The sequence below is a fragment of the Ceratotherium simum genome, chromosome 1 (genome assembly GCF_057802395.1).
Source record: "Ceratotherium simum simum isolate JZ-2026a chromosome 1, ASM5780239v1, whole genome shotgun sequence".
In the NCBI taxonomy this organism is placed as follows: Eukaryota; Metazoa; Chordata; class Mammalia; order Perissodactyla; family Rhinocerotidae; genus Ceratotherium; species Ceratotherium simum.
The window spans coordinates 36301688-36312199 of NC_141900.1; the positions used below are offsets into that span (position 1 = coordinate 36301688).

At 38.6% G+C, this 10512-nt stretch overlaps 1 pseudogene; it reads right to left on the minus strand.

Moving 5' to 3' along the window:
• Positions 1-8822: 8822 nt before the first annotated feature.
• On the minus strand, positions 8823-9884 carry LOC101397932 (magnesium transporter NIPA2-like; annotated as a pseudogene).
• Positions 9885-10512: the final 628 nt, after the last annotated feature.

The window sequence follows — 10512 nt, forward strand, 5'->3', positions numbered from 1 at the left end:
AGTTGCTCCGTCTGCCTCATGATTTCCTAGCCCATCACTCAATGCTGTCAGTGGGTAGACACCGCCTGTGTGCCATATACTAAGATGTTGTTGAAATGGGAACCACCTATGCTAGTGGGCTCCTCCAAGCTTGACTAGATCAAAATACTGCCTGACTCTATGGAGGAGAAGAGTTTTGTTTGTTTATTTTTTAATCGAAAGGCACAAGATAGTAGGGAAGGTTGCTTTCTTAAGAAAAGCGTTCACAGATCCCATAAAATCAATGAACTAAGAAGTTAACAGATTGATTCAGAATGATAGATTTTTTTTCCCTCAAATGCTACACGACCTGTGGTACTGAACAAAGGAGTGTTCAGTTGAGCACTTGGCCGCCGTGGCTTTAGGGCCAGCCCTATTCTCTTCTCACCCTATTCTGTTCTCACTAAACCAAAATTTTAAAAAGAAAATGTCTTGGGAACCTAGGAAAGTCAGGTATATTTAAAACACGATATGTGACTAAAAAAATTAAAAGCTAAGATTTGTTGATGGATTACTATGTGCCAAGCTTCCCACTGTATCCTCACAGCAATTCCATAAGTGGGTATTGTTATCCCATTATACAGATGATAAAACAGCCTCAGAGATGCAAGTGACTTGCCCAAGATGGCATTAAATGATAGAACCTGAACTTGAACCAGACCTGACTCGGAAGTCTTAACTACTATAACTATGCCACATATCACATCTGAAAACTAGTCTTAGCCATCCCACTATAAAAACTCTCTGGTAATTTGAATTAGTAAAACATTCTGAATTATACCTTGTTTAATTACTTTTGAGAATGTATACAGTAACTAGGAACCAAGCTACAGAGTGTCCAGTAGAAGAGGATTTAAAAAAAAAAATCTTGATTGAATAGACAGCAGTGATTTATAATTAGTCATTGATTTATCAGTTGATTACCTGTTGATGGATGCTTCTGTGAAATAGTGAAGGGTGCTTGAAAGGTAGCTTTTCCCATTCCTCTGCAATCTTATTTACCCTAGAATTTTCAAAACAACTCTTTTAGTCAGAGATAATAAATACAGGAACTTCATTATAGCTCCTATCTGATTTATCTCAAATGTTAGATTTGTGGAATCTAAACTAAGGAGTTTAACTGTTAGGTCTCGCATTCCTGGTTTCTCTTTGACATGCCTACACAGGGAAAGAAGACAGTTGGCTGCAAGTGCGACAGAGAGGGTGCACTGACTGCTTCCTGCAGAGGAAAATATATTCTTCGGATATTTACAGCCCATTCAGAAGCTGCCGGAAGACTGGAGCTGCAGCAGAGCCACGAGGCTGGCCCTGCTCTTGAGTCTTCCTACCCCGAGGGGGGCTCCAGGACAGGCTTCCACAGAGCCATCTCAGCACTAACCCAGGCCTGTGCATTCCCTTCACTTATCTCACAAAATCTACGAGTCTCTGCTCACGGAAAATGTTGATCAGCCTCTTCAATAAAAATTCCTTTGCCAGTATCTTTCCACAAGAAATTAACTCCTTTGTTGCCAAGAAAGACATAGGACATACTTTGACCAAATAAAGGAAAAGTGTGTGTGTGTTTCTGTGTGTGCGCTCTTTGTCCTTTTAAATCTTGAAAGGGGCACTTGATCAGAGGTGGGGTAGGACTCCTGGTTTGCTGTTTTGTTTTGTTTTTTAATCCCATTTTCTGCAGTCCTAAACTTTGCATTTTTCAATTACAAAAGTAAACCACTCCCTAAAGTTATCATTATTAAAGATGTGCAGTGTGTAGTAGACACACATTGTTTACCAGAATTCCTTCCTGGGGGGAACACCAGCCCCAGGCTATGCTCCCACTACTCCCAGATATGGAATCAGGAGCCTCTCCTGCTGTTAAGAAGGGGCCCTGGCCCCTGTCATTGTTTCAAGGAAGGGCTTGATCCCTAAATGACTTGGGACCAAACTGTCAGAGTCCTTACCTGGGGTTCCTGCTAGAGCTAGCAGGAAATTCCAGCTCTTACTCTTGCAGGTTATTCTATTAGAAAGATCTGAAGTTAGCTTACCAATAAGTTAGCTTACTGAGGGAGGCAGCCTTCTGGGATGAAAAAGAATAAGGACAAACATAGAGGGAGGCAGAATCAGTGGAGAGATCCGAGGACATTGCCTCGGATCCAGCTACCTCTTGGGCCAGCTCCACCTGTGGATTCCAGTGATGTGAGCAAAACCATCCCTTTTGGCTTACACCAATTTCTGCTCAGGCTGTCACTTTAAACTAAGGATCCGGGGTAAAACTTTCTTCCACGTACATTCAAACACCTATTGCCTCCCTCCTCGCTTTTACAAAATAAGATCGTTCTACACATATTGCTTTGCAACTTGCTTTCTCACTTAATGTGACATTGGCGCTTTTCCAAGTAGTACATTAGAGCAACCTCATTCTATTTTTTTAACTTTATTTATTTATTTTTTCCCCCAAGGCCCCAGTAGATAGTTGTATGCCATAGCTGCACATCCTTTCTAGTTGCTGTATGTGGGACGCGGCCTCAGCATGGCCGGAGAAGCGGTGCGTCGGTGCGCGCCCGGGATCCGAACCCTGGGCCACCATCAGCGGATTGCGCGCACTTAACCGCTAAGCCACGGGCCGGCCCTCAACCTTATTCTTTTTAACGTAGCAGAGCATGCCATGTGAACGCATCGTACCTCTATTTTTAAACTATTCATTGATGAGTGGACATTTTGTTGATTTCCCAGTTTTTGATATTACAACCCAGCCTGCAATGTACATCTTTGTAAAAATATCTTTAGGCACTTGGGTAAGTATTTTTATAAGATAAATTCATGACAATGGCTTTTCTGGGCAAACAATTTCACAGAAATTTCATAGAGGGGCCGGCCCAGTGGCTTAGCGGTTAAGTGCGCGAGCTCCACTGCTGGCATCCTGGATTCAGATCCCTGGCCCCCACCGATGCACCGCTTCTCCGGCCATGCTGAGGCCGCGTCCCACATACAGCAACTAGAAGGATGTGCAGCTATAACATACAACTATCTACTGGGGCTTTGGGGGAAAAATAAATAAATTAAAAAAAAAAAATTTCATAGAAATTGCCAAATTGTCCTTCAGGAAAGTTGTGTCAATGCTAGGCTCACAGCAACGGCATTTACAAATGGACTCCTTTTTCTATACCGTAACCAAGGTGTAGGATACTATTATTCTTTTTAATCTTTGGCAATCTCTGAGGTAAATATATATTTCGTTGTTTTAAGATATGACTCTGTAAATATTCGTGGGTCAGGACTTTTTCCTTCTGCTACCTGATTATGTGTGGTTCTTTATCTGGTACATACTTGTACATACCCGTGCCTCTTTTCTGATGGGGTCTTCATATTTTTCCGGATCATTCGTAACAGTTCATTATATATTAAGTATATCAATCCACTGCCTGTTATATAGCCTGTCATTTTTCTCTAATTTGTCTCAATTTTTAAAATTCTTATTTATGATGTCTTCTGCCAGACTGAAATTTTAATTTTCACATCGCCAAATATATAAATATTTTTCTCTTTTTATTCATTTTAAAAAACTCAATAATGTTGTGAATCTACTCCTAACATTTACTCTCAAATATTTTAATAGCCACCTATAAAGAATTTAATTTGGGGAGCTGGCCTGGTGGCAGCAGTTAAGTGCACACAGCTCTGCTGCAGCGGCCCGGGTTTGGATCCCGGGCATGCACCCACGCACAGCTTGTCAAGCCATGCTGTGGCGGCGTCCCACATAAAGTAGTGGAAGATGGGCATGGATGTTAGCCCAGGACCAGTCTTCCTCAGCAAAAAGAGGAGGATTGGCAACAGACGTTAGCTCAGGGTTAATCACCCTTATGAAAAAAATAAAAAATTTAATTTTGGGCCAGCCACGGTGGCCTAGTGGTTAAGTTCAGCATGCTCTGCTTTGGCTGCCCGGGTTCGGTTCCTGGGTGTGGCTCTACACCACTTGTCTGTCAGTGGCCACGCTGTGGTGGAGGCTCACATACAAAAAGAGGAAGATTGGCAACAGATGATAGCTCAGGGCAAAACTTCCTCAGGAAAAAAGAAAAAAAGAATTTAATTTTGTTAGCTTGAAGATTGTGTGCTAACTCTTTTAGGCTACTAGATGTAATTAGTAATAATTTTGTGAGGAAATTACTATATGTCTCTTTAAAAACTGTTCCATTTCAATATATGTGGTGATTTTGACTCTGGAAAAGTTGCTTGTAGCCCACCCTTCAATTCAGTAATGACTGGCAAGAGTTGAGATGAGGGTTGAGGGGTTGGTTTCTAGCCCATCTCCACCACCATCTTGGTGAATGATCTTGGGTGAATCATGTAAGCCCTCTGGGTTTTATTTTCTCATCTTGAAAGGAGAGGGTTGGATGAAATAAGCTCTGAAAACCTTTCTAGCACCAAACTTTAAAGAGTCTATGAATTCTTTGCTCATATTTTTATTTATTTATATCTTGTACTAAGTGATAAATCATTTTCTAATACACAGGAAATAGTATTTCATCATTTTTTAAAGAGTTTTTTTTTGAGGGGGGGCTCAAGGGAATTATATTCATTAAGTGCCAACCAGGTTCCAGGCACTGTGCATATATTGTTTTATTTAGTTTCCACAACAAACTTTTGAGATGGAAAATGTAACCCCACTTGACGGATGTGGAAACTACAGTTCACTGAGGTTAAGCGACACTTCTGGGGTCACATAACTAGGATGAGGTGGAGCTGGGATATCATCTGATCTTCCTAATTGTTTGGTGTAGGTATTATTATCTTTATTAGTTATTGTTGTTGGTAAACTAAATTTATTACTGGTTTCTTAAATATGTTTTTGAATAGGTAAATTACTTCTATGTTTAAAAATTAAAAAGTATAAAAAGATATACAGTGAGAAATCTCTCTCTGACCCCAGTTCTCCATCCTCAGTTAAGTATTGTTGTTAGTTTCTTGTGTATCCTTCCAGAGACTTTCTATGCATATACATGAAAACATGATTTATTTCCCTCTTTCTTACTCTAAAGCTAGCATATTTATACGTTATTGAGTACATTGTTTTTTCATTTAATATTACGTCTTGGAGAGTTTTACAGATTATTGTGGAGACAGCTTCTTTGTTCTTTTCACAGGGCCATAGTATTCCATTGTGTGGATGTACTATAACTCATTTAATTAGTTCTCTATTGATTGACATTTACAATATTTCAAACTTTTTGGTGTCACAAACAATGCTGTGATAAAAAAAACTTTGTACATATATCATTTCATACATGCCTAAGTGTATCTGTAGCATGAATTCCAAGAATTTCCATATGTAATTTTGATAGACATTACCAAATTGCCTCCATGGGGTTTGTGCCAATTTATACTTTTATCAGCATTGCACAATGGTGTTTATTTCCCCATAGCCTTGCCAACCAAGTTTGCTATCACAATTTTTAATTTTTGCCAAGCTGATATGTGAATAATGGATTCTCAGGATGGTTTTAATTTGCATTTCTCTTATTGTCAGTGAGGTTGAGAACTATTCCTTTATGTTTAGGTGCCATTTGTATTTCATTTTCTGTGACCTATCTATTCATATCCCTTGTCCATTTTTCTATTAGGCCATTGATCTTTTTCTGTTTCTAAGAGCTCTTTATATATTGTAAAAAGTTTAGTACAAGATTTAAATAAGTAAAAATATGAGCAAAGTGATAAGCACTTTGAAATTGCAAGTATTTTTTTCCTATTTGTTATTTGCATTTTGACTTTGCTTGTAGTGGTTTTTTCCATACAGGGTTGGGTAGAAAGGAAAATGAAGCCAGCAGGGAGATGATAGAGGGCAGAATTGGGAGGCATCCAGTACTAATTAGAATGAAGAGCACGTTCAGAGGAAGGGATGGGGGAATGTGTGTTGCAGAGGCTCTGGTTGCCTCCCCATCATCCATTTTCTACTTTGTTCTTGGTAATAGAACTTCCAGTCCTAACCAGGGCTTGCGGCTACCTGAAATAAAGACTACATTTCCCAAATTCCCTTGCCAATGCTTGTGGCCCTATGGCTAAGTTTGGACAAATAGTATATATGCAGAAGTGGGTTTTTTTGATACTCCATTTTTTAAAAATAGACTTTATTTTTTAGAGCAGTTTAAGGTTCACAGCAATATTGGACAAAACGGATGCAGAAGTATTGTGTAACAGTTTCCAGTATACCTTCTTTAAAAGACAGCTAGCATATTCCTTTTGCTTTTTCTTCCTCTTTCCTTTCTCCTATTGTCCAGAAGATGGATGTGATGGCTGGAACTCTAGCTTCCATATTAGACAATGAGGATGAAACTATTACCTTAAGAATGGCAGAGCAGTGAGCTGGAAGGAAGCTGGGTCTCTGATAATCATGGAATCACCAAATCAGCCCTGGGTTGCCTACCTTCAGACTTCATTTATAGGCAAGAGAAATTATCTTCTCTCTCGTTTAAGCCATTGTTACTTTAGCATTTCTGTCACATGCAGAGAATCTAATCCTAAGTGATGTAAGTATGGATGGGCAAGAAACTATGGTCAGATGGATAGGTTTCAGAATTTTAGAAATCAGAAGTGGAAGTTTCAGATGATCATATGATATGGTCTAGAGTGTAGTTTCACTTAAAGTGGAGTGAAGTGAAGTCATTTTGCTTGAAAAGATTAAAGAACTATGAGGCCAAGGCATTAGAAAGATCATCATCATAAATACTTTAAGGCCAGTTACACGATGGAAAAGGGGGAGAGCCTGGGATCTTGGCAATGAAATTCTCTATGAAGGGAGAACACTGTTCTGGGATTTGGTAGCCCCTGTAAGAATGGAGGGAAGAGGTCACTATTAACGAATAACGTGGACCTCAGACAAGGGAGGTTGCTAGAGACAGATAGGAGGGCAAGCATCTGGGAGCAGCAACAAACTCTACTAACGATTATCATGCCACCATTAACTTAGGAGGGGAAGGTGAGCTCCCCACGGAGATGGTGTTAAGGGGCCTGATGTCAGAGAAGGCTCGGTTTCGGGTAATGTGAAATGGTGAAAGGACTTTGCATGGAAAAGTTTGAGCAATTTGTTTCAGCGACTGGCACATAGTAGGCAGGCACTGCGTATTTGTTGATTAAATCACCATAAAATGGAGGTTCTGAAGGCACTGGAGAGAAAAGAATAAAGAATAAAAATAGATAGGGATATCTGGAATAAACTGGAAAAAATAGAATTATCTGTAGTAAAAGGTAATAAAATACAAATACACACAATAACGTGGATGAATTTCAAAAAAATTATGCTAAGTGAAAAAAGCCAGACAAAAAAAGGTAGTGTATGATTCCATTTATATAAAATCCTATATTAACAGAATCTATAGTGACAGAAAGCAAATTAGTGTGTGTCTGGGGAGGGAGGAATTACAAAGGGGCACGAGGACACTTTGGGAGTGATGGGGGTGTTCATTATACTGATTGTGGTGATGATTTCATGGATGTTTACATATGACAAAACTTATTAAATTGTACACTTAAATATATGCAGCTTATTTTAGGTCCATTTTACCCCCATAAAGTTGTAAAAATCAGTGTATTCAGACAGAATTTCTTTTGATGTACGTTAACAGATAAATGAAGACAACTAACATCAACTTCCTTCAAATCAAAGATTTTGTCAAGCTTCCAGGCTTTTCTTTTTTTTAAGTTTTTCAAGGAAAGCTCAGAAACTTATGTATAAAGAAAACGCTTCTTAATCGCAGCGTATATATACAGTGTTCCCATATCATATATCCCTTGTGTTAAAATTTCTGATTAACCCCAGCATGACTTTGCTGATACAGCCCAAAGTTGTGAGAAATTAATCTCTTAGGCATAGAGAGGAATGTGGATGTGGGTGTGTGGAATTTTTTGTTAAGCCTAGAAAATAAAAAGCACTTAAGATTCTTTGCCCAAGATGTGATCTTAGAATAATTTCACTCTAGTCTTGTTCGCAAAAAAAAGAATGTTTTTATTTTCTTAAAAAATAAAACCTCTCACCTTTGATAATCAAATATTTTAAACATCAGATATTTTAAACATGACCTCACTCATCCTGTTCTTAAACTGATGGTTTGTAAGTAAACATCTCGTAATCTTTAAGTTCAAATGAGAGCCGCCTCCAAGGCAGTCATGCATGAGGACACACGTGTTGTATCTTTTGCTATTACTGCCCTTTCTCCAAACATTTTCAAAATTTCTCTTTGGTAGAATCATCTCTGAGCCAAAAGGAAAATTGGTCTCTTCATTATAGTTACAGATCACTCAAAATGTTACTACAAATTTGATAATCACTCTATCCATCAGAAGTAGTTCAGCATCATTTCAGACTATTTTCAAAAATATCCCCAAATTAATTCCCCTAAACAAACAAAAATTTGCAACAATGTTTTGAAAGAAATTCTATTCTCATTTGACTAAGTTGCTTGACCAATACCTGGTGTCGGGATATGTCTTTTTATTTTTGACAAGAAGGAAATAAAGCATTTTATCTTTTACATTTAAAATTGTCATTAATACATTAGTTCTTCCTGGAGGAATCAAGACTTAAAATACCTATACAACAATACAGTGTTAATAGAAATAGAATCCAGCCACACATGAGGGTCATTTTAATTAACTACCGTAGTTTAAATATAAGAAAATTAATTTTTCTTGATCCAAATTTGAGTGAAATCTTAAAAATGTTTGTCTCTAGAGAATGTTATTTAATGAGGACTATGTCATTTTCAGATGTGTTTTGAAATTCAAACTCATTTTGTAGCAGAATTACAGAATAATGTTTTAATTAAATTTGTTTCTCAAAAAACTGTCCAATTTCCATTTCTTTGCAAGATACTTTCACCACTTTGCTGGTTCAATTCCACAGGCTAAACTTCATTCATTACTACTAAGATTAGAGATATTAAGAATATTAGAGAAATTGCATTCATTGCTTTTTCATCTTATCAAAAAGACAAGGGCAGTCTTGCTAGACTAAACAGACATCTTTAAATGTATGCAATCATGACATCCGCAAATGATTTTAAGGAAGCCACTCAAAGTACCAACAATGTCATCAGCAGGCATATCTTGCTTCTCCTTATAAATAAGAGATGAGCAAGTTAAGACTGATGCTACAATGAATACATAATACATTGGGGTTACTATATAGAAGCGTTCAATATGTCTAGGGCCCTGGTTAGATAATTAATCTGTGTACTTACACAGACTGTGAGGCTTAGCAGCAGAATCTAGGCCAATGGATGTCTCAGCTGAGGCTTTCCAGCGGAAAGTTCTTTAAAGCAATGCCCAGGCCTTTGACATAGCTGACTGAAAATGCTCCCTTTACAGAGCAGATGGTTATGTTAACAAGAAGGTTTGTTTGTCCTGGTGAGCTCCTAACACGAAGATTAATATCAAGACTACAGTGACCACAAGCACTGCAAAAACCACAAAATGTGGATCACCTCACTTGTAAGACATTTTATTTAACGTCTCTTATGTCCTTTTCTTTGGAGCACAAATGACTGTAACTAGATCTTAACAAGCACAATAAGAGCTCCTAACGAGGCGCTAAGGTGACTGGTCCAAATGCAGAAGCGGCAAAGTTGGCAACCTCGCCAGCTCCCACTGAGAGCAGTCCAGCCCACCACAACCATTCGTTAAGATTTGCATGACCACTTTGACCTGCTCTCATGGATTCTATTCTGGTAAGCTGCAAGAGTTCTTGTTTTTGTTGGTTTTATTTCAGAATGCATTTTTTTCCCAATAAAAATGCTGGAGCTCATAGACAATCCCAGACCACCATAAAAGTCATATAATTCATGCTTCCGGATGAAGCATTGGCTCCTGAAGAAGTTCCTATGAAACACTTTGACCATGGAAAAAGAGCAACTGTTGGTTTTGGATACAGTGTGATTTAGTCTTCAAATCTCAGACTTTCACATTCCCATACAGGCTTCAGGGACTACCACAGCACTCTCATGTCCCCTCATGTCCAGTGGGAAGTGGGCACTGCCAGGGCTGCAGCTGAGCTCCTCTCTATGGGGAAGTGCCAAGCTGTACCTCCCCATGATGATCCCTGGCCACCTTTGCTGCCACTACTAGAATGAGATCATGCCTTAGTGGCACCTAGTTCTCTGGGCCACGTAGTAATAGATGTCAATAAATATATATTTTGTGGTTAAAATGAATGTACCATTAACTGTGAAGCTCATTTTAAAAGGAGAAGGATTCTCATCAAGCATGTAGCCTCTCAAAGTGATTACTTAAAAAGTGGTCTGAATTTGTCTATGTGTGTGTATAATTCAGTGGGACAAGTGAGGTCTGATTTTAGTATGCTTAGGCCAGAAAATCCCAGCACAGGAGACAGTAAAGGGAGAACCATCATAGAATGCCACCTTCTTCAGAACACTATTCCTTCAGAGTTGTTAATTTCCAATTGTGAGTAAAGGGAATAAGGGCCATCTGTCATTTTTCTTGAGTTCCTATGTTATGATAAATGGCTAG